Source organism: Podarcis cretensis (genome assembly GCF_951804945.1).
Source record: "Podarcis cretensis genome assembly, chromosome: 9".
Classification (NCBI taxonomy): domain Eukaryota; kingdom Metazoa; phylum Chordata; class Lepidosauria; order Squamata; family Lacertidae; genus Podarcis; species Podarcis cretensis.
Window position 1 is genome coordinate 38,615,648 of NC_137178.1, and position 24,976 is coordinate 38,640,623.

The window sequence follows — 24,976 nt, forward strand, 5'->3', positions numbered from 1 at the left end:
GTCACCTTCCCTCCAACAAGGGCAACTTAAGAGTAACTGGATTCATTCAGGGATATGAAGTTGTCACCAGTATATTACTTCTAGATCCTGAGGAAGACTCTGGGGTGGGGGGGACCCAACCCTGTGTGGTTCAGGAGAATTTTTTACCAGGAGGACTTCTGCTTTCTGTAACGTTATTCTCCCTTCAACTCCCCACAGATTTCTGTAATAAATTAATGCTGACACTGTTGGTACTTGTTTACAGCACACTGGTTTCCTTTCCACCATTTGAAACCTCCTTTAGGACTTTTGGTGGTAGAAACTGTCAAAGACACCATAGGACAATGTCATAGCTTCCTTGAAAAAGGAAGACCCATGGAAGAGTAAGATGGGAATTAGTGGTGTGCAGTACACAGCATATCTGAGTGAAGTGTTCTGCCACAGTAAATAGAGATTTGTTTTTTAAAAAATTAAAACAAGCCTATAAAGTATAAAACCCCATTTTGTACAACCTTTCTGAACTTCCATGAAAGGTAATTATTAATCACTGACTGTATTTAAAACTAGGTTTCCATAACTATTTTTGGGCTGTAAGAATTTGAAAGCTCTGTCCAAAACATGACCTTAGGTCCTAGGGTAAGGAACTAGAAATTAACCGATTTCTACAGGGACCATTCTATTAACTGTTTTGTAAGTAGTAGTAGTAGTAGTAGTAGTAGTAGTAGTATTGTCATTATTTGTTACTATCCCAATAACTCATGGACTCAGTTGGTCAATGGACTCAGAACTCATTTATTTTAGTGTACACACGCGTGTATCTCTCTCTCACACACAATTTTATACCAAAGCAACTCTTGGCAAATTCTGCCCAAAGAAAAGCCAGATACAGTATCTATTTATTAAAATGTTTATATACTGCTATATCATAAAAAATATCAAAGCAATTTACAGTGATATCTATATCTAATAAAACACATACAAAGTTTAAATTGAAGACAATCATTTAACAATTATGGAAATATATTTTCTTAATTGTCTGCATAAGCTTCATGCTTAAAGTCTGTGGAATTGCTCTGAAAATCTCTGAATTAGCATTTCATTCCACAGGACTCACAGGTCACACTAAAGGCTCTGTTTCATGTTGATGTCAAATGAGCCTCACCAATTCAGGGGGTGCCCAGCAACATTCCTTCAGATGATCTCAGTGATTGCACTGGGATTTAGACAGTCCCTAAGGTATCCTGGACCTAAGTTGTTCAGGGCTTTGAGAATTAATTCAAGGCCCTTGAACCTGCAAAACAGTTGTAATGCAAAATAAGCCAGTATTAAAAATTTGCTCATATTGTACGTAGGATGCAAGACTGCAATGTTTAATCAATTAATTGGTTAGATTAATAAATTAAAGGCTTTCTTAATTTACTAAAGAGGCAACAAGACAGCAGATTTTTACAAAGGGTCAGATCCAACACTGCTGTTCCGCTAGTGTGGCAGACTTCGGCTTGTGGAATGGAATGTCCCCTCTTTTTTCCTGCAGCTCCCTATGCATCCTCAAAATCTGCTGCAAGGGGTTAGATAACCCTACTGAGCAGATCTGAGGGCACATGCAGAGAAGAGAAGAAGGAGAAGACCTGCTGCACAATAGTAACTCCTTGCATGTAGTGTTGGATTCAGCCTATAATAATAATTATTAATAATAATATAAGTATTATAAAATGTGCAGGTGACAAGAAAACCTTAAGTATGGTGAGCAGGTGAAGAAGAAGAAGAAGAAGAAGAAGAAGAAGAAGAAGAAGAAGAAGAGGAGGAGGAGGAAGAAGAAGAAGAAAGGATTCCTGCATCTGTAGTAGACATGAGGAAGAAGAAATTTCTGCACCTACAGCTGCTAAGATTCACTTAATACACAACTATCAAAGGTGCAGGAACACTGTTCTCTTTTTTTACCTGCACACCCTAACCTTAAATGCCACATTCCCCATTTTGTCTCATGCTGTTTCAGATGAAGCCTGCTACACATATTTTCTTTAAAAGACAAATATAAGCAGATGAGTGGCCATTTTGCTAGGTTGACCAGGTTTTACCCAGATTTTAGCCATGCCACCTGGTGACTGTTTCCTGGCCTGGATTTTAACCATTCATTCATTCATTGTTCATTCATTCTTATAGAAGCTGAGAGGTAAAATGAGGTAAATATGAGGTAAAATATTATTATAGCTGGGTTACCAAAGTCTGTTAGCAAATATTAGAAAAGAAATAAACTGTAGTATTTAGATAATATTAGGGATATGAAGGGGAACTACAAGCTGCCTTTGCAATTTCTCTTTGAAGAAATTGTGAAGACAACGTTTTATTCAAATGAATCTTCTTTCAGAAAAGGCTGTCTGGTCCGCGTCCAGTTTAAAGCTAAAGAACCAGAGGAAGGGCGAGAGAGCAGCATCCATGAAGTTGCTCAACACACCACACACATGGATCACCTGGTCACTTTCTTATCCATGATGGTGAGATGTATTTCTATTAAAATTAGAGCAATTCTGTCTAAATTCGCACCTCTACACCATAAATTAACACATGTAAATTTTATGCAAATCTGCACCCTCTTTTGTTCTCTTTTTCAACGATGCACTTCATCTTTCCTTGGCAATGCATAAATGACCACCACAGGCTGTTACTAGCACAAGGTCATTCAGTGAACTGAACAGCTAAGTGGGCATTTGAACTTGGGTCTCCTCGGCCCTATGCTGACATTCAGACCACGACACCGCACAGGCTCCTCTGACTATACAGATACATTCACTGGTTCAGAGTCTAATATGGGTGGATGGTACTGTGTTACGAAGGCCAAAGCAGTTGTCACAGCCTGTGATTTTACTGACAACCCTATGACGGGTTCAACTACCCAAAGGCTAACTTACAGGAACTATGACACACATGGTCTCTTGCAGAAACCTGAGGATAAATGAACGGAAATTAAAAGCATTTTCCTCTAGAAACAGAGTGCTCATCTACCTTATCTCAGTAGTTATAATATAGTTGTAGCATCTCGAGCTTATATTGCTTTTTGTCTAATTTATCACTAGGGATGGGGAAATCTGTCAATTTTGGTTTCTCTCAATTTCTCATTTTTCTCATCTTCAAGGTCAGTTCTCCATATTTCCACATCAGTTTGCAACTTTTTTAAAATAAAAAAGCCCTCATGAAAATTCATCCATGAATTTCTCCACACACACACACACACACACACACACACACACTTACTTTTTAAATGCAATTTGTCAGATATTCACATTTTTGCAAAGCAGTTTCCCTGAATATATTTCCCCAAATACATCATTAACTTCTGATCACTAAAATATGCAGTGATTTGCACACTTTGCCCTAGTATAAGCATTTTTGTAACACATTGCATGGTTTACTTGGTGAGAGAACTGCACTGCAAAATTCAGAGAAGAGTAAATTTAGAAGAATGGCTGTGTTTTGGTAGGTGTATTGTTTCAGAAAGTGCATGTTAACCTGGTTTCCCATTAAATGTGAACTGATATTCCTCCCCCATCCTTATTTATCACACAAGACTGTACAATGACGAAAAATGTCCCAAAGTCCCATTGTACAAGATTGTACAAAAAGGAAAAATCCCCAAATACTGAGTTACATGTTGGTGTGAGGGGAAGAAGCATGGCCACCTGCATTTCCTGCCCCTGCCCCTTCTGTCAATCCTTGCTCACTTCCCTGCCACCATCTATACATTGGAAGGACGAAAGCAGCAAGCCTGCTGCATGCCTATAGGCTCATGCCTACAGTTTAGAATCCTGTTCATGCCACACTATAAATTGCATGGGGAGCTTCTGTGTGAGGGCATCAGGGTGCAACAGTGGCGGCAAGTGTGAACCTGCTCTCTCCATGACTGTAATTGCTTGAGTGGAGAAAGCCTAACAAAGATTCGAGTCTACTTTAAATTTAACCAGTTGGTACCAGAGATGCTAAAAATCCAGCTTGCTTATCCTTGCCCCTCACTCCACCCCCAGCCACCCTGACCACTTTTCACATAAGCCCTAGAGCAGGAACTAGTTATTCCTAGTCAAAAACGACAGCTTTGTGTATGGCATTTTATGTTACACAGTAGATAGCTATAGGGAGGGTGGAAAATAAGGTTTGGGCATGTCTAGGAAGAGATGGCAGAAAACTGGGAAAGGTTCTGTAAAGGGAAATTCATTCTTCTGTTACAAATGGAAAATATGACCAAAGTGGTCAACAAAAGGGGAACTGAACAACATAATTTATATGGCCTTTCAAAAAGCCTACGACAAGTTCCTCACAGGAGGCTAGTTTAAAAAAAACACTCTAATGGGCCAGAAACAGGTTAGAAGGCTGCAAAGCTTTTTTAAAAAGGGAAAAGCAGCAAGGTTTTTTTAGCTGACAGAAACAAAACAAAAATCACCAGAACCCATCTAGACAATGCACTCCTGCATGTCTGCAGTTGGGTACCAGGTGATTTTATTTGGGATTTAATTCCCGTTCAGATTTTTTCCAGATAGGGAAAATCCAAGTATATTGTTGAAATACTAAAGCATACCAGTTGAATAGTGAAAACATCATGTGGGCAACATCCAAAAATCAAATGCAGTTTCAAATCTACATTAAACTTCTGTGTGGTTAAGGCCTTTGTCCATTTCATTTGTACTTTCAAAATATTAGAGGTAAAATCGACAAGGCTTTCTTATTTCATTTTTATGTAACATGATTTTTGAGTGATATTTGGATAACACAAAATATGTTATTGTTTTGCCACATGTTTATTGTAATTCTTTTTAAAAAGACAAGTCTCTTCTTAACCCTGTGCACTGAAGAACTGGAGACAGGGGAACAGTTGATTAACAGCAATAGGAACTGAAGCAACTAATCAACGATAATATTTATTTCCGAAGTTTAAAAAGCATTGCTTGTTTGTTTATGCATATCATAGCTCTACTAAAAAGCTTTTTCAACTTCTTATCAGCTGGCAATCCCAGCTTTAAAAACTCAAAGGCTAAACAACTTTAAAAACTATTTTTGCCAGTTTGCTGCTGGACTCAGCTCATAGTTCTTGAATTAATTCACAAATCCTTAAACAACTTGGTCTCAAAGCACCTTGAAAATTGCCTGATCCTTTATGCTTCACCTTGTTCACTGAGATTCTCTGATGGGGCACTTTTGTGGTTCCGCACACCCCTGAGGTTTGGTCAGCCTTTATTAGGGACTGAGCCTTTAGTGTGGCAGGGCTTGCTGTTTGAGTTGCTGCAAGCGGAATGCCTGAGCTGGACCTTATGCAGAGCAGAAATGAATGAGCTCCACCACAAGAATGTATTCCAAAAGGTTTTACTACTGCAAAACTGCCTTAAACTACTTACAAAATAAAACATTGCAAAAATACAAAGTAACAGATAGCTTGTCTTTCTAGTCCTTAATACAGTGGTACCTCAGGTTATAGACACTTTGAGGCATCTAATCATAAGCCTGCATTTTTATCAAAGCTTATATTTTTGATTAAGGCCTGTATTTTAAAATGAGCTTAAAGATTTTCAAATGTTTATGCCAGGCAGAAGACCAGCTGCCTAAGAACCTTGGCAAGATGTTTATTCTCCTGGACAAGGGGCCCCCCTGATTTATAGCAGAAAACAATTCTCAAAGTCGTAAAAAGGGAATTACAGGCTGACAGCCAAGGTTACACTGACCCTACATATTACAGAAGATAAAAAAGAGATAAACATAATTAAGAGTTGATAAATAGTAAAATAAAACCATGTGCCTCCCATTAAACTTGAGCCATATTTTCCTAAGGTTGAAAGGTCAAGAGCAGTGAAAAAGGCAACTGGATTGGCTGGAGAAGATAGGTTTTTTCCTATCTTATTTTGAGGCTGGAAACTGTTCCTTCCTTTTTTACTTTGAAAAGGTTTATTCTTCTAAAAAGCTATCTATGTTATGTATTAAATATATTGGCTTAAATGTAATTATGCAAAGGATTTAGAAAGAAAGAAATGTTAAATCCTTATGCTAGATTCTTATTTCATATAGTTGGAAGAGATCACAGGGGCCATCAGCCATCAGCCCAGCCCCCCTGCCAAGCAGGAAACATCATTAGAGCACACATATGGTTGTCAGGCCTTTGTTTAAAGACCTCCAAGAGAAGGAGATCTTTCAATGATGATGTGAACTCAAGATCCTTGACATCTGTTTAAGATAAAAATTTAAGATTAACCATTTGTTTTGGAGGGCAATAGGGCGAGGTGAGCTGGTAATTAAGGTTCCTTGTTGAGACACATGTAAGATATATTACTACTTATTTGTCATTTATAGATAGAAGAATATATAGCTTTTTGTTTCCCATAAAAGGGCAAAAGGAAATGGGTGTATCTTTTGTGATTGGTTCTAGCAAACAGCCAATAGGAATTTCAACCAGGCTGATTGGACAGAGGCAGCCACAGGAGGAGCAGGGGGGCTGGATTAAGGAAATATAAGTGCTGGCCAGAATGGCAGGAGGGCAGGCCAGTGCTTGGTAACCATATACCACTGTGCCTCTCATTTATTTGTCTGACAAATAAATTATTATTTTAATTTCTCTATTGCTGCGTTGAATATTTCATTCCAGCTAAGCGTTAACCACAAGCAGGGTGCTACAACTTCAGGTTACAGACGCTTCAGGTTACAGACTCTGCTAACCCTGAAATAGTACCTCGGGTTAAGAACTTCGCTTCAGGATGAGAACAGCACGGCACGGCAGCAACAGGAGGCCCCATTAGCTAAAGTGGTGCTTCAGGTTAAGAACAGTTTCAGGTTAAGAACGGACCTCCAGAATGAATTAAGTACTTAACCCAAGGTACCACTGTACAGTTTAAGAAACTTTGCTCTCCCTGGCCCCAAAGAGCAATCCTATGCAATCATCTTGCTTGTTCATCATCGCTGAGCTGAGCTTCTACTGCTGTTGACTCCAAGGACTGACTAGGACCCTGAGTTCTACATAACCTTTTTTTTTTTTTTACCTCAGTGCATACAAACATTACAATTTATGTGTATTAAACTTATATATTTAACACTTGCCCTGTGGAAGTCCTTGCCAGCAGAAGTTCAGCAGGAATCATCCCTGCCTTCTTTATGTCACCTAAAAATAGGGTTATTCAGATGAGACTTTGAAATGCAAATTATTTTTTAACCAACCCATATTTATAGATGTCCATCCCTGCTCTGATATTTTATTGTTGTTGTAACTTTTGTATGTTGTGCATTGCCTTGCTGTAGTTTTACAAAAGTGCAGTTTGCAAATATTTAAATAAAGAAATAAGTTTTTATGATTGCCAACTGATCAGAAAAAGCAACACAAGTCTGTTCCCTACTCCTCCCGTATAATTGTAGCTTTATTTCACCATGTGAACCTAAAGGTTGCCAACGGCTAAAGTATGCACAACAAGCTGCTACACTGGTCTGTCAAAAAGTTGACAACCCTGTCACTATGTGCCTACTGAGCTATAGCTCATTCTGTTCGTCGGCAAGAGAGTAATACTCGTGGCATTGCTGTTCCAACCCTATTCTTCTCCTAGGAAAAACTGGGCATAGACATCCATTTTCTTTTACTACACAACCGCAGCCCGTTTTTATTTGTGGCACATTCTTGCCCAGCTGCTGCTGAAACCTCCTGGTTTGGTTTGGTTTGGCTCATCGGACACCTGGAGCCAATTAAGCAGCCTGGCTGAAGCTTAACCCTCCCCCCCGCCCAATGTACTGCCACTTTCTCCATATATCCTTTCTGACGGAGAGGGCAGGGCTATGGAAGAAAGACTGAAAGGATTAACATGTCTCCAGCATATTACTTTTTACTATTTTCAGGCTGGTGCTTGTGTGTGAGGAGCAACTCACAGTTCTAAGTCTCCTGTGCATATTTACTCAGAGGTAAGCCCCACTTTATTCAGTAAGACTGACTTCCAAGTAAGTAGGCATTCCGAGTAAGCATTGTAAGGCATTAAAAGAAAAGGCACTACTGTTCTTATGTCACCAAAACTCAAATATTAATTTGGGAAACACGCTACTATTAGTTTTAGGGCACCATCTTTTCTTACACTAAATTTAGAGATATCTTTATTAGAACAAAAACATATACGGTAGTTACTGCATTTTGCCTCACCCTGCTATAATAGGACTTTCCAGAAACTGAATTTACTTGAATTCACAGAGTGGTTTGAAGGTTGTAAATTCAGTTCTGAAAGCTGTTTGCAGAGAAAAGAAAATCTTCTTCTCTTGTAAATACTGTACGCCTTTTAGCTTGTTGGTTAGGTAAGATTTCTTTAACTTTGCTCTGATCAGGAGGAGCCAAAGCCCATAAATGACTGTTAGCAGAGTGCTGGCAGGCATACGGAAGACTCATGTGTTTTCCCTTTAAGAGTGGTCAGCTGAGGGGGTGTTGGCAGCATTCCTCTGACAATCCCAGCCGTGTGTCTGTGTCACCATTTCTCTCCTTGGCATGCTTCTTCAAGTCAGTGTATTAAGTTTAGAATGGTCTGTGGTTGGTTCCGAGGGGGCAGAGGGTGCCTCCTTGCATCGGTTTATGTCTTTAGTCCAGAGAGGCATCTTGCTAAACTGCTGAGTCTGAGTCTCAACTGTGTGGAAAAATGCATGGCTCCCAAATCGGTCCTTGGCAACACAGCCAAGATGAAGCAGCTCATACATTTTCCTGCACTGTGTGCACAACAGAATTCTCAAGAGGAGAATTCTCTCCTAAAACTTGAATTTCTCAGGCACCCTCCAGAAAGGATTTGACTCTTTTTCTAGTTCCCGTGTAGAGAGTGCTATTAATTAAAGGGCAGGCGGGGGATGGAAACAGACAGTCAGTGTTTTAATTTTTGAAGTGGACAGATGCCGGGAGATGAGACTGCCTGGAAATATCTAATTCTAGGTATGTAGGCTATTGTGGTTACTCTCCCACAGTGATGAGGAAAAGCATTCTACACATCCGTGGTTTGTTTTTGCTTCAGATGTTCAAGGGCCAAGTGCTGGCATTAAAAAGAGGTTCCATTGCTGAGCCTTGGCTCAGATTAATCCCTGAATAGAATAAAAATAAGTTTTCTTTGGTTAGGAGAACGAAACAGTTTTGGCATGTGGTGATATTAATTGCTGTTTCCTGGCTGGAATTTTTATTTGTTAACTGAGTCTAAATACATAACAAAGAGTACTCCATTTTATTCTATGCAAAAGGAAGCATTTTGCTTCAAAAACAGAGAACGTCTAAAGGGCTAAATCAAACAAATAGGGCCCCCTTGGTCTTCTGGAGTAAAAATATAGCACGTTGCCAAGGGAATTGAGCCAGTACTTTACTTGCTTAATCAGAGTTGACTGTCATAGGCATTGACTTCATTTAAGTTAGGTAGGCCTCAGCTTATTTGGTGATCTGGGCCAGAGGTTTCTGAGGGAACACTTTCTCCATCATGACTCCCCATTAGAAGTAGGAAAGCCTCCACTGTAGGCACCAGTTGCTGGGACTCACAAGTGGGGAGCATGTTATTGTGCTCAGGCTTGTGCTTTCAGGCTTCCCATAGGCCTCTGGCTGGCCACCTTGAGAACAGGATGCTGGCCTAGATGGGCCACATCCAGCAGGACACTTCTTCCATTCTTATTGTCCTCTATAAGAACCATTGTCTTCTCTAGGCCTATTCAAGCATGTGTAGGAGGCACAGTTGTTGTGCATGTTGGCTCTGCCCACTCAGTCTCTGTTCTTCCCATGTTGAGCAGGGAAGGTGTGAAGAGGGGCTTTTGCTTGCAAGCAGTGGTGCTTTAGATGCTCTTAGATGGTAACTCCCATCATCCTAGCCAATTGCTAATGCTGGCTGGAGTTGTTGGGAGTTGGAGTCCCACAACTTCTGGAAGGCCACAGTTTCTCCCTGGCTGGGCTACACTGACTGGTAGTGGTTTTCCAGGGTTTCAGGCAGGAGTCTTTCCCAGCCCTACCTGGAGATGTCAGGGATTGATCTTGGGACCTTCTGCATGCTCTACCAGGGCCTCCAAGAGGAATTTTATCAAGAAATGTCTCTTTTGGTCCCCTTACCTTCTCCATTGGTTATACTGTAAGGTCAAAAAGGGTATGGAAGACAATAGATGGGCTGAGTGGAGCACTCTGTTATTATTCTGCATGTAAGGCCTTATGCTCTTATATTCCCTCCAAGATAAATATAAATAAAATAAAAGAGGATCAGAGATAAGAAAGCACATTTGATTGGAACATCTTTGATTATGCTACAATACAGATAAGGCAAAATAATTCACATTGAAACATCCCTTTATATTGCAATGCAGATCAGATCACCAGAAGACATTAGTGTTAGTAAAGGAAGGAAGATAAACTTACTATACGCTTTTAAAAAATAGCTTTTCTGGACTTTTGTGAAAAATTTCAAATCATAGCATGAAAATTAATTGTTATGGCAATGTTTGATTCAATACTTAGCCTGGCTCAAGACGTTTCTGAGACATTGTAGACCTTAAATAATTATTAATCAGCTGAAGTTTGCTGAGTGACCTCTCTCCAGAAGCTACTGTTGCTGGAATTGTTAATAGTACTCTTAAGCTAGCACACACATTTGGAAACAGGTCACCAAGTCTGTACTTTCTTAACAAGTTCAACAGACCTAATGGCTTTAACTGTACATTTACAAAATCCGCTTCGTGTACTGAGGCTAAATGTTGCATTTCTTTTCCGAAATCATCACCAATTAAAATCAGCAGGATATTGCTATGATAAAGATAAAGATTTTCTCTCCACTTCACTTTCAGACATGGTGAGATATTTCCACAAGAAAGCATTTTTTTTGCAAATTGCTTAACAGCATTGAAGTGGACAGTTAACCCTGATATAACATTGTCTACCAAAACCTAAAACACATACTTTCTGAAGTAGGGCTCTTCTGGAGTATCATCTGTGTCATTCATTTCTTCCAAGTTAGCATCAGGTGTGCTGTTGTCATGTGACCTTGTCCTCTTGCACCTAACTTAATTACATACATGGGACAGAGTTTTATTTCTATATTTAGGTTTGATGCAACCAATCTGGCTTCATTCCATAGGCATTTCCGCTTCTTTTGGAGTTTTGCCAGCTCTGTTACATCAACATCCAGTGTGGCATCTCTAGCTTGAAAGACCTTGTTTCAAATATCTATGCCAGCTAATGTTTTGTACCACATGGCTGACACTATAACACACAGGCAAAAGATGTCACATATAATAAAACTCCATGGACTTCATTTCTTGTTTTGGCCATCAAATTTAGTACTAGGAGGTCTTTCAGTGCTAATTTAATACCAGGCAAGTGATCTGCAAAATTCAACATTCAACAGCATCTGAGCATCTTGTTTCAGACATACTATGAAAAGAACAACCAATATAGTTTTTGTAGTATTTCCTACCACTTAGGACTGGAACTGAACAGGTGGGACACAGTTTTAATTGTTCCCCAAAAAAGGTTATTGCTCCAGGTATGCATTCAGCAGCAGCATTTCCACATAAGTTGAGTATGTGACAACCACAAGGTGAAAAAAATTGCTTTTGAGTATTTTTCTTGTATTTTTGCTTGTTCCAGTGGCGTATGAAAGAGGGGGGGCAGAGGGAGCACACCGCCCCCGGCACCATCTCTGGCAGGGTGACAAGAGGGCACCCCACGGGGTGCCAATGCGCTGCCGCAGCCACGTGCAAAGGATCCTCTGCTCGCAACTACACCCTCCGCTGCCACCACTTCACCCCCACAGCAAGGACAGAGGGGCGGCAGGAGGAGCAGTAGCAGCAGCTGGCGCAGCAGCAGTGGCAGCAGCAGCGGCAAAGGCCACCGCCTCCCTGAGGCACACCATCCCCGGTCGCGTCTGCTCTTGCTCTAACTGCCACCACCTCAGAGTCACCTCCGCTGTCTCTGGCGGAATGGGGTGGGTGGGGGAGGCGCGTGTGGGCGGAGAGAGGGAAAGAGAGAGTGACCAGCCTGGTTCTCTCTCGTGTGCACACCCGACATCTGACTCTGGAGAGCCAGTGTGGTGTAGTGGTTAAGAGCAGTAGACTCGTAATCTGGTGAACCGGGTTCGCTTCCCCGCTCCTCCGCATGCAGCTGCTGGGTGACCTTGGGCTAGTCACACTTCTCTGAAGTCTCTCAGCCCCACTCACCTCACAGAGTGTTTGTTGTGGGGGAGGAAGGGAAAGGAGAATGTAAGCCGCTTTGAGACTCATTTGGGTAGTGATAAAGCGGGATATCAAATCCAAACTCTTCTTCTTCTGATGGAGTGGGGCAAAAGGCTGGGTGCATGAGGCAGAGGGAATGAGCAGAGCATGCGCCATATGTAGCAGCACCGTGCATGCACTGTACGGTCAGTTTGCCCTGCCCCCCTGCCCCGGGTACCGTTCATGCTTTGTTCACCCCTGGCTTGTGCACCATTGTATTTTCATGCCACATTTGTCCCATTATCATAGGCTTGTGCTGTACATTCGCTGAGAGGAATAGCATGTACTTCCAATGCATTCGTTATCATCTGAGCCATTTCTTTCCCTCTTTTGTTGCTACAATCTAAAAAATTCAGAAATCTTTCTTGAATCTCATACTGCATTTCTTTTAAAAGTACATCTCCAAAGAAATGTTGTTTGTTCAACATTGGAAGAATCTAGCGTAGAGTCTACTATTTCTGCAAAGCATTTGCAGATTGCCTCTCAAGCAAAAAGTGTCGCTTCACAAGATTCAAGCATTCTGTAATATATTCATTTTGTGAGGCAGGGGACAAATAATGAACTTGAGGCTGCTCACGCCTTTTCTGTGACTCCTCTGCACTTAGCACATGTTCCTGAAGGATGGGGATCCCACCTGGAGAGCAGTTCAATGAGTCCTAAAAAGTTTCCATTGTTTGAATCACCAATTTGATGGGATGAATTAGTAATTGCTAAACCATTTTCTCCCAAGAAGAGTGCAACATTGGTGATGCAATTTAACAGGTTGTACTTCAGTTTTGATGGATGCTTGTAAGATGATGTGAACTCCTGTCCCAGACTGCAGGAACATTTCTAGTTCGCCAAGCTAGGTAATGTTCTCTGTGACTATGACCTTTTTCATGTTACTAACTATCTCCTGATTCTTAGGACAGTTGTCTGGAAAAGATCATTTTTCCAGATGTAGTGAGTTCTTCATCTGTTCATGATGGTAACAGTGGCAATGAGCTGCTTTGCCATCCTCTGCTTTGCCTTCCTCTTACCACACTTTTGAGTGATAGCTGATCCACAGCCATTTGATGTACCTTTGGGGACGATTAATTTGTTCATTATCCTGGAAGAACTGTTCTGTCTGCTGCTGTGCTCGGAGCACCCTATTGCAACGTTTGGAGCACCCATCATCTCACGTTGGTAGTGTTGTGCCCGTAGAACCACCGTGCTCCAACTTACTTCCAACTATATTTTGGATAGGATATTGACTGTGGAAAGGCATTCTGCCTCTGTTTCAGGGATCCTTGACAGTGACTTACCAATCCTACCATTCCTGGTTATGGAACGTTTATCTGATTCTTATTAGTTTGTGACTCCATGCACATATTACATGTCTTCTATTTATGAATTTTGATACAGTATAGTGTTATAAAAATATTATCAGTATATTATTTGCCAACGTGTTGCTTGTTGTTGTTCCGATTCCTCTGCTTGAAGGTGGGCCACTGTCAGCACTGACACGCTTCACCGGCAGACAGCAGTCCCCTCAGAAGGTGAAGTACATCACCTGCAGGAGAGGCAAAGCGAGCTTGCTTTCTTGCCTTGCCCACTTACATTAAATTTTGCTGCCTCTCTGGATTGCATGGGAGAAGTAGGTGGGGGCACACTGGCAGAAGAGGAAGCGGGCAGAGGAAGAAGTGCCATGGCATTTTGTGTAAATGCTAATCTTCACGCAATATATGCATATGTTTTCTGAGGTCCCAGGAAATTTCTGGCCCCCGTGCCCCCACTTTTGACCCCAGGCAGGGATACAATGTACCCACTGCACCCTCTCTCCTGGGTCCTGTGGTCTGCCACCGAGCTATGGCTTTTCCCGCTTGTCTTGCAGTAGCTTATCCAAATTAACCCTGTTTCCCTTGAAACGTCTCCTGTTGAAGCAAGACCCTAAAAATTTGTTTTTATGTGAAATTTGGTTCCAAATTTACTTGGGACAGGAGAGATATCAGCTTGAACCCTGGTAACGAAAGCCTATTTAATCTGCAGTGTTTGCATGAAATGGATGGAAGAAAAGCTCATGGCATCTTCCTGTGCTATGAAGATGCTTTGAAGGTGTTAGAAATATTTAATCTGCATCATTCACAGGGGGGAAATGTAAACTAGACCAACTCTGTTCTGAGCTTTAAGAAATAAATGCTTCGAAATGGGGAATAAGGAGGTTAGGGTAAAGTGACCCGCAGATAACGACAGGCTAAAGTTTTGCTGTCATGCAGCACAAAATGTTTTAGAATGGAAAATAATTAATGTTGAGTAAAGAATGGAGCTGAGATTATTATAATGAGATACAGTGTGCTCTTCTGACCATCTAGGGGTCAATGTTACTTGGTTCCAAATGGTTATGAGTAAGTAAGAATTGTCCTGCTATAAAGTAGAAATAATGCAATGGTATGCAGTCAGTTTTACAGTGACCTTAAGGTTAATGGTAGTTGCTCTTAGTATGTTTATAAAGGTTTAAAAGAGACATATGAACTGAAGATTTTAAAGTCTAGAGCTACAGTACTAAGCAGACTATAATATTGAGATTTCGGAATAAAGTGGCTTCAAGTATGCTATGCTTGGCTGTTGCTCAATAGCTGAATACTTTCATGGTGACTTTCCTTTCAGAATAGTACCACCTCTCGAGTAATATATCACTGGTATGTCTCAGTCTGATAATAGATTGCACCAGTATATTATTGCAACAACAGATGTATTGCCTCTGCATTACTGGAACAGAGCACTTGGAAGATGATGTATTTCTCAAAATATGGCACCAACCAAAAGAAGGCAGGACCAGGAGCAGATTTAGTTAAATATCCTAAAAAGAATTCTGATGCCACATAAGCTCCCTGGTACAAAGATATAATGGCTTGGCACAGCTCTAAATTGAATTCCCGTTTGGTTTTGGACTCTGAAGTTCACATAATCGGGTCATGGCTTAAATTTATTTATTTTTAATTTAGAAGGAACAACAGCTGAGAGCTGTAGCCTAATATAACTGCATGACTGAAGTATTTCCATAGCTAATTGCTCACATGTGTATGAGTAGCTGTATGTGTAGGACTATGTTCAATTATGAATGAGCATAATCCATAAGCTAAAACTCCAGACACTTACGATCCAGTTATTCTTTGGTCCTGGAAATTAAGATGTTTCCAGACGTTGCCTCAGGCTTCCATCTCCCTTTCAGCTTTTTGCACGCTGCACAAACCTATTGGAAAATGTGTTGGTACATCCATACGGGGAGCTGGCTTCAGGCACTAGGCCCATTGGCAAACCAACTCTGCATTACAAGGATGTCTGCAAACAAGACATGAAGGCTAGGAACATCAAACCAGCCATGTGGGAATCCCTTGCAGATGATGGCAGTGCCTGGAGACAATCAGTTAGCTTGCGTATTCACAGCAGTGACCAGAGGAGGAATGACCACTGGGAGGTGCATAGAGAAAATAAATGCCATTGTGCATCGTAGCAAAACTGGCCTCCTTCATCTGCCCCACCTACAAAAAAACAACCCTCCCATATCGGTCTCTACAGCCACAGCAGGTGCTGTAATTCTCCAAAGGTTTGATTTTACCCCCAATGGTGCACTCTTCCATTGTATCCCGAGAGAGACAGATGCCATCAACATCATCCATACATGCTCAATGGGGGGTATTTATTAATTTTTTTAAAAAAGACCAAGATCACACAATTCTGGGTGGGGGAAATGTCCGCCTGGCCACCACACAAAGAGTATTTCAGGACAAGGAGTATCTATGCGGTTGGAACTAAACACTATGTGGCAAAAAAATTACATAAATAGGGCAGTCGTATGAGACTATCTTGGAGGCTTCAAGCATTGTCCCCCCACCCAGTCCAACCTGGAATTTATATGTTCTAAATGAGGTAGTTGGTTTTTCCGTCTGGAGAGGGGGATAAACTTGAAACAGTCCTGTTGGTTGCTGAATAAAGCTGACTCAGCCTAGCCCAGAAAGGTCTCTTGATTTCCACCTCTCTATTAACAGCTTTATATGGGTCTATATGCCTGAGAACATATATTCCTTTCAGTCTTTGGTTTGCCTTCTGCTAAAGTTTCTCACTGAAATACTTGACCAAAGTTTCTGGTAGAGGGCAAAGCAGCAGCAATGGTATACTTGAAGTATTTTAAAATGCATGATATGTGAAGCAAGTGTCCAGTGTCCTCTGTCATAGTGGCTTGATTAACTTACAGGTCACCAACAACTCTACAACTTCTAAAACTTAATCAGAGCAGGACTTCAGAAGGGTATGTGTGTGTTGTCTCCACTGCCCCGTGATTCAATATCAAATATCTGAGAGCCATCACTAAAGTTGAGATATTGGAGCTTAATCCCAAGATTCTGATTCAGTACCTCCTTTGTTAGATTGTTGTCCTATAGCAGGGGGCTGCAGGCCCTGGCGGGTAGGTGGGGGGTGGACACTGAGGGGTCCACCAAACTTCGCAACTAATGCCCAGACACTCAGCTTTCATTTCAAAAATAATAATGCGAGTTTCTACCTGCTATGAAAGGGAAGCAAAACGTGATTCCTGTGAGATGAGCCAGCCTGGCTGTCTGCTCCCACCTTTTTAACCAATGAGGTTTTAACCAGTGAATGAAGTGAGGGCTACAATTGATGAGTGAGTTGTTTGGACACCAGCCAATAGATATGAATCCTAAAGTGTTGCCATTTCTCCCTCCAATTTAATGGACTTTTATTTCCTGCATGTGTTTAGTCCTTGGAATATCCAAAGTGTACTTTACTCCATTCTAGCAACCAGAACCAATACTTCCCAATCCATTACCAGTTATTTTCTGCAATTACTTCTACATAGTAAATGTTCAAGGATTCCTTTTCCTCACATGGGAAATGCAAACTGTGAAACTTTGCGGAGAGACTCTTCAAATCACGTCCAAATTTTCGTGCACCTTGAGAACATAGCATGCTTAGTGTGATGTTCTTTTTCTATTTCTGTGCATCACAGTCCTATACTTCATGACACAGCCTTTTCTGATTGGCCAATATACAAAGTAATAGGGTGGACAGAATACAAAAACGTACTATTTAGGAGGAAGGTCTTGCAAAAGTGCGTAGCCAAAACTGCATGCCAAAATTCGGAGAAATTCTCACTAACATACTGATGAAGTTTCATGAAGATTTTTTTTAAAGCAACAACAACCACAACCCCCAAATTGCTGCAGAAATGTGGAGAACTGAATTTAAGATTGGAGAAAATGAGGAACTGAGAGAGCCAATCCCTAGTAGTCACACAGCTGCTCACCTGGGATGTAGGTGCTTTAGACTGAGGGTCTCTTATTGTGAGAGAATTCACCCCCCAGTGTGTCAGTCCCTCTACTAGGAATACATATGTATACCAGAGATTCTACATGTTATTTTGGTGTTAACTAGGGTTCAAAACGGGGACGCGGGTGGCGCTGGGGACGCAGGTGGCGCTTTGGGTTAAACCACAGAGCCTAGGACTTGCCGATCAGAAGGTTGGCGGTTTCAATCCCCGCGACGGGGTGAGCTCCCATTGCTCGGTCCCTGCTCCTGCCAACCTAGCAGTTCGAAAGCACGTCAAAGTGTAAGTAGATAAATAGGTACCGCTCTGGCGGGAAGTTAAACCGCGTTTCCGTGTGCTGCTCTGGTTCGCCAGAAGCGGCTTAGTCATGCTTGCCACATGACCCAGAAGCTGTACACCGGCTCCCTTGGCCAATAAGATGAGCGCCACAACCCCAGAGTCGGCCACGACTGGACCTAATGGTCAGGGGTCCCTTTACCTTTACTAGGGTTCAAAACAGATAAGCTATAGGATATATGTTATCAGATCTCCTACTGTTGGGTTTAATTATTATTTTTTAACTTGAAAGTTTTTCTGGGGAAGCAGCAGTTCTGGAACACGGAAAATGTAACCCTTTCCCTCTGTGCCATTTTCCCAGTCTCAATCACCCCCAAACTGCTATTAGCCTCTCTGTGAAGGAAATACAGGTACCTTTCGTATTTGCACATTTCTTTCTCAAGTGGGGCTAATAGCAGCTTTGAGTGGGTGGGTTTGCTCTAAACGGGAATAATGGTAAGTGGGGGGAAATATTAAACACTTCCTCCCCAGTACTGCCGCTCCAATCCAAATCAATCCTCCCACACGGTTGCTTTGACAATACAATAAGTAAGTAAAAATAAGGCTGCTATGGGATTAAAAGGCGGTGCCTTATTATCTGACTAATTGTGATGCACCACATACTAAGTTGAAACAACTTATTTGTCACACTTGGGGAAGATCAAGACCTTTTCAGCAAGATGTTTGCATCCCACAGGCCTGGAGGGTTGCCCTCTGCACTCTGTACATAATGCGTCCTGCTATAGGCATCAGCGGACAGGCCAAATGAGACATGTAGCCTTGGACCACCTTCTATTGCTTTTTCATGGTGTGTAGTAAGTAAAGGTTAATTGTTATACTTTTCGTTAAAAAAACAAACGAAACCCTTTTTACTTGACAGTAAGCCATCAGATAGAGTTCCGAACACTGGAGTGTTTATACGGTGGTTGGTTCCCCCCGTCCCCCCCCCCCGTTATTGCCCTCCTTGTACTGTCCTTTTGACAACAGCCCCTAAAGTATTCAAAAATTACTTCGCAGGCTCATGATGTAGTGTCGCCAAAGGCTAATTGACTCGTCCTTCTGTAATGATCCGTGGCTGTGTATACAGATGCCATTGTTCCCAGTCAGCTGGACCTTCATTCAGACCTTCAGCTGAATGCTGGGGTTTCATTTCATAACTAGTGGCTCTCTCTTTGTCCACCGAGATCACCAAAGGAGACTAAGGCCACATTCGGACCATACATTTAAAGCACTTTAAACAGTTGTGGCTTCTCTCAAAGAATTCTGCAAGCTGTAGTTTCATAAAGGTGCTGAGAGCAGTAGGAAGATCCCTATTCCCCTCCCCAAGCTACAATTCCCAGCGTTTGATTTGATATAATATTTGTATTTTGTTTTTCCAACAACAAATGTTGTGCTGGATGACATCCTCTCTCTGGGAAGGGACTTCTTCTGTGCTCAGTGCAGCAGGCAACACACTCTCAGGCAAAATGATAGTTCATAGTTCTCAGTGAAGAGGAATTGACTGTTAAACCACTCTGGGACTTGTAGTTCTGTGAGGGGAATAGGGGCCTCCTAGCCACTCTCAGCACTGTTAAAAAACTTCAGCTCCCAAAATTACATGGGTGAAGCCATGACGATTTAATATGGTATCATAGTGGTTTGAATGCATGGTCTAAAACAACATAATTGCTTGTAATATTTCTTAAAATTCTTAAAATTCCAATATGTGGACATTAGATATGTTTAATTAAGAAGCAAATATACTTTTCTGTGCCCAATGCATGCAGCTGTGTTGATAGCTGTGCCTGTAGCTCATAGGAAGGTGTCCCACGGCTTGTAGAGATCACACTCATTTCTCCCTGTATCACCGCCTAGCAGGCAGAGAGGCCTTATAGCTTTGTTGATAAAACCCTATCCTAACTTTTATAAGGCTTGCTCACACGCTGCACTGAACACAGGTACAAGCTGCTTCTACCTATGTACAAGCATTTGTGTGAGTGGATTTGTACTGCTCAACTATTGTGTACACAGATTGTACATATTGAATGGGACGTGCAAAGGTGTGAACACCCTTGTAGAAAATAATCTAGGGACTGTAGTGCCCTCTTCTATCCTCTGTTATGTGGCTGATCTAATTCCAGAATGTCAACAGATGCAGAAACATGCAGCGTTAAAAGCATTCTTCCCACTACTGGAAAAAATCCAAAGGTCCCTAGATGGGCTTCTCTAAGAAGACAACCTTCTTTCACCTCTGAAGTCCAAAAGTCATTTCAGGCCTGCCTGAATAAGATTCTTTCCCAGCCCCATTAATCAATGACTAGCAGGTGTCCACAGCAATCATGATTACATGTGCCAGGCTGCAGAAAGATAACTCAGAAACAATTTAAGGTCAAGGGTGGGGCAGACATCTGAAAAATAACAGACACCAGACCAGGCAAAAGTACTTTACACCTGTTTTTTTGATTGGCTGAGTTCTCTGAAAAGGGGGGTAACTCACACCTCCTCAGTATCAACTTGCAATTCTCCTTTGCCGATCATAATACCAAGCATGCGTAGAGCACATTTCTAATTCTTTATGCATTTTACACACATTATGTTTGGTTCTCACTAGGGTTGTAACAATGTGAGGATTAATTGGTCAGATTATCCCATTTTAAAACTTCTAATTGATCAAAAACTCTAATTAATCAAGCAGCAGATTATCTGTATTTGTAACACGTTAGAAAGTTAAGGAGGACAGGTATTGGGTTTTACTGAACTCTGCAGCTTAATTCTCCCTTCCTCTCCTCTGCAGCCCCCCACCTCAATATCTGCTCCAGAGGTACACAAGGAGAGGAAGGAAAAGCCCAGCTTTGTGAATGGAACTGTACGCATGTATCATTGGACACAACCCCTGATCTCAGAAGAAGTGTTCCTCTTATCGCACGCAAGAAATTATGCTGCTTCTAAGAAAGTGTGTGCTGTGACTCATAAGGCAGACATCTGAGGACATGCATTTCCTCTTCACAATGATTGTTTTATTAATATACAAATTTCAGTCATTAACTTATACATTAAAGCTCATATAATTAATTGAGTAATACTTCTTGAATGGGTAGACTACACTGATTCCTGGTCATTGTTTGTAAACTTGCCCAAACTAAAGTCACACGGTGAGATGTGAACTGAGGTCTCCAGACTCATACTCAGCACAATTTTAAAGCACAATTTTAATCCTGCTTTCCCTAATACTGATTAGGGTATACCTCTTTCTGAGACTCCTTACCTCTTTCCTCAACATCCCAAGGGCATCACTTGGAAAGCTGATTTAAAAGTCATGTCTAGATGCCCCAGCTTCACCCCTGGAACTGGTCTTACACCAGAATAGGGGGGGGGGCAGGAAAAGTCTTTATGTTTACTGCTTCAGCTTCAGGCTGGCTCAGAAAACAAGCCTCAGCACAACTTGCCCATAGCTGGACTGGCTTAGGATCCAGTGGATCCTAGGCTGGCTTGGCCTTGCTTGCTCCCCCTCAAAACCCCATTTCATAGGTTTAGGCTGACTACCCACAGTAAAGATACATCTAGTGTTAGCTTCCATTCTGAAGGGTTGGGTGGAGATCTTAGTGATAGTGAAGGTTCTCCACTGGCAGAGCTGGGTGAAGAGACACTTCTGCCTCGTCCAACCCTCCTCCAGCATGGCAATTTGAGTTATAGATTGGTCTGCACAAAGCCTTATTGTCTGCATCATGTTCTACTGCGCACCCACCCCAAAATGGTAGACCAGGGATAGAAAACCTACAGATGTTGGTAGATTTCAACTCCTATCCACACTAGCCAGCATAGTCAATGAGAACTGTGCAACACCTAGAGGGCCACTGGTTCCCCACCCTTGTTGTAGACTTTCCTCATCTGGAAGCTGAGCTGGTCCTCTGATGCTCTTTTCTACACCTTATCTAGCTCTTTCATATGGTTGCCACTCAGCTGTAGGATAGATACAGTTGTACCTTGGTTTTTGAACAGAATGCATTCCAGAAGTCCATTCGACTTCCGAAACGTTCAGAAACAAGGCATAGCTTCCGATTGGCTTCCGATTGCGCAGGCACGCCGGAAACAATAGCGGAAGCTGCATCAGTCATTCAGCTTCCAAAAAAACATTCAAAAACCAGAACACTCACTTCCGGATTTTGATCATTCAGGAGCCAAAATGTACAAGTACCAAGGTGTTTGACAACCAAAGTACGACTGTATTCAGAACCTAGCACTTTCTGAAGGGCTGCTCAAGAGGTTATTTGAAACCACTTTTAGTAGCTAAGGATTTGGGAGGGATGGAGGAATGAAAGCAGTTTTAATCATCCTAATAGGTTTTATGACTTTGACATTGTTGCATGCACCATGCATTTAGGAGGAGGAAAGCTACAAAATAATAATAAATAAATAAATAAATAAAGGGAGCCACACAGTACAAGGTGGTCTGTATTTCTATTTCCAGAACACAGGAGATATTGCTAGGCATGTTGAAAGCCATTTCTGAGTAGTGTGCAAACACCAAAAGGATTGTTTAAGCCTTATTTGAAAAACATTGATAGTACAAATATTTATTCTGAGTTTGATATGATTATGGAATTATTTACATTTGAAAGTGGGTGAATAGGGAGGACAGAATAAAAATACTGGTTTAAGAAATAGTGCTTCTTCTGTTGTCTTTGACAGGGAAAGAATAGGCTATGCTGTTCCGCAGCATTAAATCAAGCAAAAGAGTGAAAAAGGCAACAAATTGTAAGCTATTCCAATTGTTTGTTTCATTAAAAATATTACAGTTAACAAATTGAAGCTCAGAAAACAAGCTGTATGAATCTGGATCATCTCCATATTTGTCATTCCAAAGATGTAATAAATTAAATGAGCTTCAAAGAATCTCTCTCATTGTGTTCCCCGCTTAACCAGGTTACTTCCCGTGAGCTTACAGAAGACCATCACTGCAACAAGAACAGCAGCAGCTTTGAATAACGCCAGTTCCCACCTATTATCAGCAGCTGGGAAGCTTTTCTATACAAAGGTATTTTCACCCACCAGCAGACATTGCATAGAGTTATTTCTTGTGGGTCTCTATGGGGGGTGGGGGATTTTCCAGTGTGAAATGCCATGATGAAGGAACTCTTGTCTCCTGCCTTTCCGTGACACCATCATGGCATGCATTTCCAAGTGTTTGGCCATTTCTCCCTGCCTAGCTTTCAGTGTTCCTTGCAGAGAGTCCCAAGGATAAATGAAGCCAAAATGCTTATGCCACAAGGTGGTATTCAACTCTTAAGAGCTGTATCCAACTAAGGCTGAATACGCACTATACATTTAAAGCCCATAATTTCCCCCAGAGAATGATGGAAACTGTAGTTCAACCACTCACAGAGCTACAATTCCCTGCAGCCTTAACAAATGACTGTTAACAATATTTTTTTTTGGGGGGGTGTGTGAAGTCATGTGCTTTAAAAGTATGGTGTATATGCAGCCTATGTTATACCCAGAGTAAACCTATGGAAATTTATAGACCTGACGAACTTAAGCCCATTAACTTGAATGGCTTCATTCCAAGTATAACTTAGTTGGATGTAATCTTTAGCCTGCATTTCGTCCTGATACTGGGCATCTGCTGTTAGGATGGACTCTTAGCATGTATCTAAGCCTAAGCAATGTACAAATGAAACAAGCACTGTTTCCCCTGCACCCACTACCCTGCCTTTTCTCTGTTGTTTCCCTTGTGTCAAATATTACACGGTAAGCTTCTGAGCTCTGTGAGCCTGTATGAGGCACTCGCTCACAAGCAGAAGATTAGGATGTGTAGTGAATTTAACAGCCCCACCCCAACAACCCATAGAGCTTCCTGCTGCTGTCATACTGCGACCACACCCCACCCCCACCCCCTGCAGCTAAGACTTGTGGGTAAATTTGTTGCTGCAGTAGCTGCCTCCTGCCCACTCACAAGGAATGCAGCACCTCTACCATGACAAAAGCCGTCACTGGCACTCCAACCAAGTTCTCCAGGCCCACCACAACTCACTCTGAGGAAAGGATCCTTCCTGAGAGTGAGGCATTTTGATTGATGTGGGCTGTTAAATTTTAAGCAGGCTTTGTGAATGTTGCAGCAAAGCAGCAATGGCACGGACGATCTGTGCAGTCACTTCATCCACAATGTTTCCCTCTGATGAGGGGACACTTTCTCAGAGCACAGTATGAGAGCAACAGGCCAGGGAGGATGGGGAGGAGCCGGTGACAGGAGGGAAGAGGTGGCAGAAGGCAGGAGGAAGGGGGGGTGGCCCATCAGGGCTATCTTAAGCATATGTGGCGCCTGGGTGCAAAGATCCGCCCGGCGCCCCCCCTAGTTGCCCAGTCCCAGGTACGCAGGAGGGCGGAGCCAGCCAGCCGCCTCAGCGTCTCGCTGGCTCAGTCGCCCCCAAACTCGCAGAAGAGCCCACCGTGGTGCTCTGACTGACGAGCACGCTCTTCCCTGGCGCCCCTGAGAGCCCGGTGCCTGGGTGCCCTGCACCCCTAGCGCCTATGGGTAAGACGGCCCTGTGGCCCATCTAAGATGGAACCATGTCCTTAGTAAGCTCCTCAGAACAGGGACAAATCCTTTTATATCCTGCAACTGCTGTGCACACTGATGGTGCTAAATAAATAAATGAACTTACCTGCTGGATTGGTCCCTTTTCTTCCCTGTCTCTTTCTGTATTTTTCAGTGAAAATAGGTAGTATGGCTGAAAACTACATGGGAAGAGAGAGCAAAAACTGTGCAGGGGAAAAGGAAAAGGAAAAGAAAAGAATTTAAATACAGCTTGACAATTGCAATTAAATAACCCAAATCTCAAGTTTGGCATTTTTCTTAACACCCAATTTGATTGATATTTGTACTTCAGAGCCTTTAAAATATTTAAGCAGAAAAGAAATGAAATGAACTGCAACCAGTTAAGGTCATCGACTTAGGACAAAAAATGATAAAATATTTAAACGACAGAAACAAATTTTCCAACAGTTAATATACCAAGACTTCATAGAGATGTATTATTCAAAGCAGAGAAACATGTGTGACCCCTCGTCTATTGCATAATACAGAAAGGATATGAAAGTTCAAATCTACACAAGTGTAGGTATCAAGCAGGAGAAGAAAAGGACACAATATGCATACCAAAGGCTGATTTAATAATTACCATTAGTGGT

The 24,976-nt window shown here is 41.9% G+C and overlaps 1 long non-coding RNA gene across 1 annotated transcript; it reads left to right on the forward strand.

Annotated features, from left to right (window-relative positions):
• Nucleotides 1–1,792: 1,792 nt before the first annotated feature.
• Nucleotides 1,793–24,976, forward strand: LOC307224122. The gene is made up of 5 exons (XR_013842427.1): nucleotides 1,793–1,892; nucleotides 2,348–2,474; nucleotides 20,583–20,741; nucleotides 22,712–22,823; nucleotides 24,499–24,976. It is a non-coding gene; the product is annotated as an uncharacterized lncRNA (long non-coding RNA).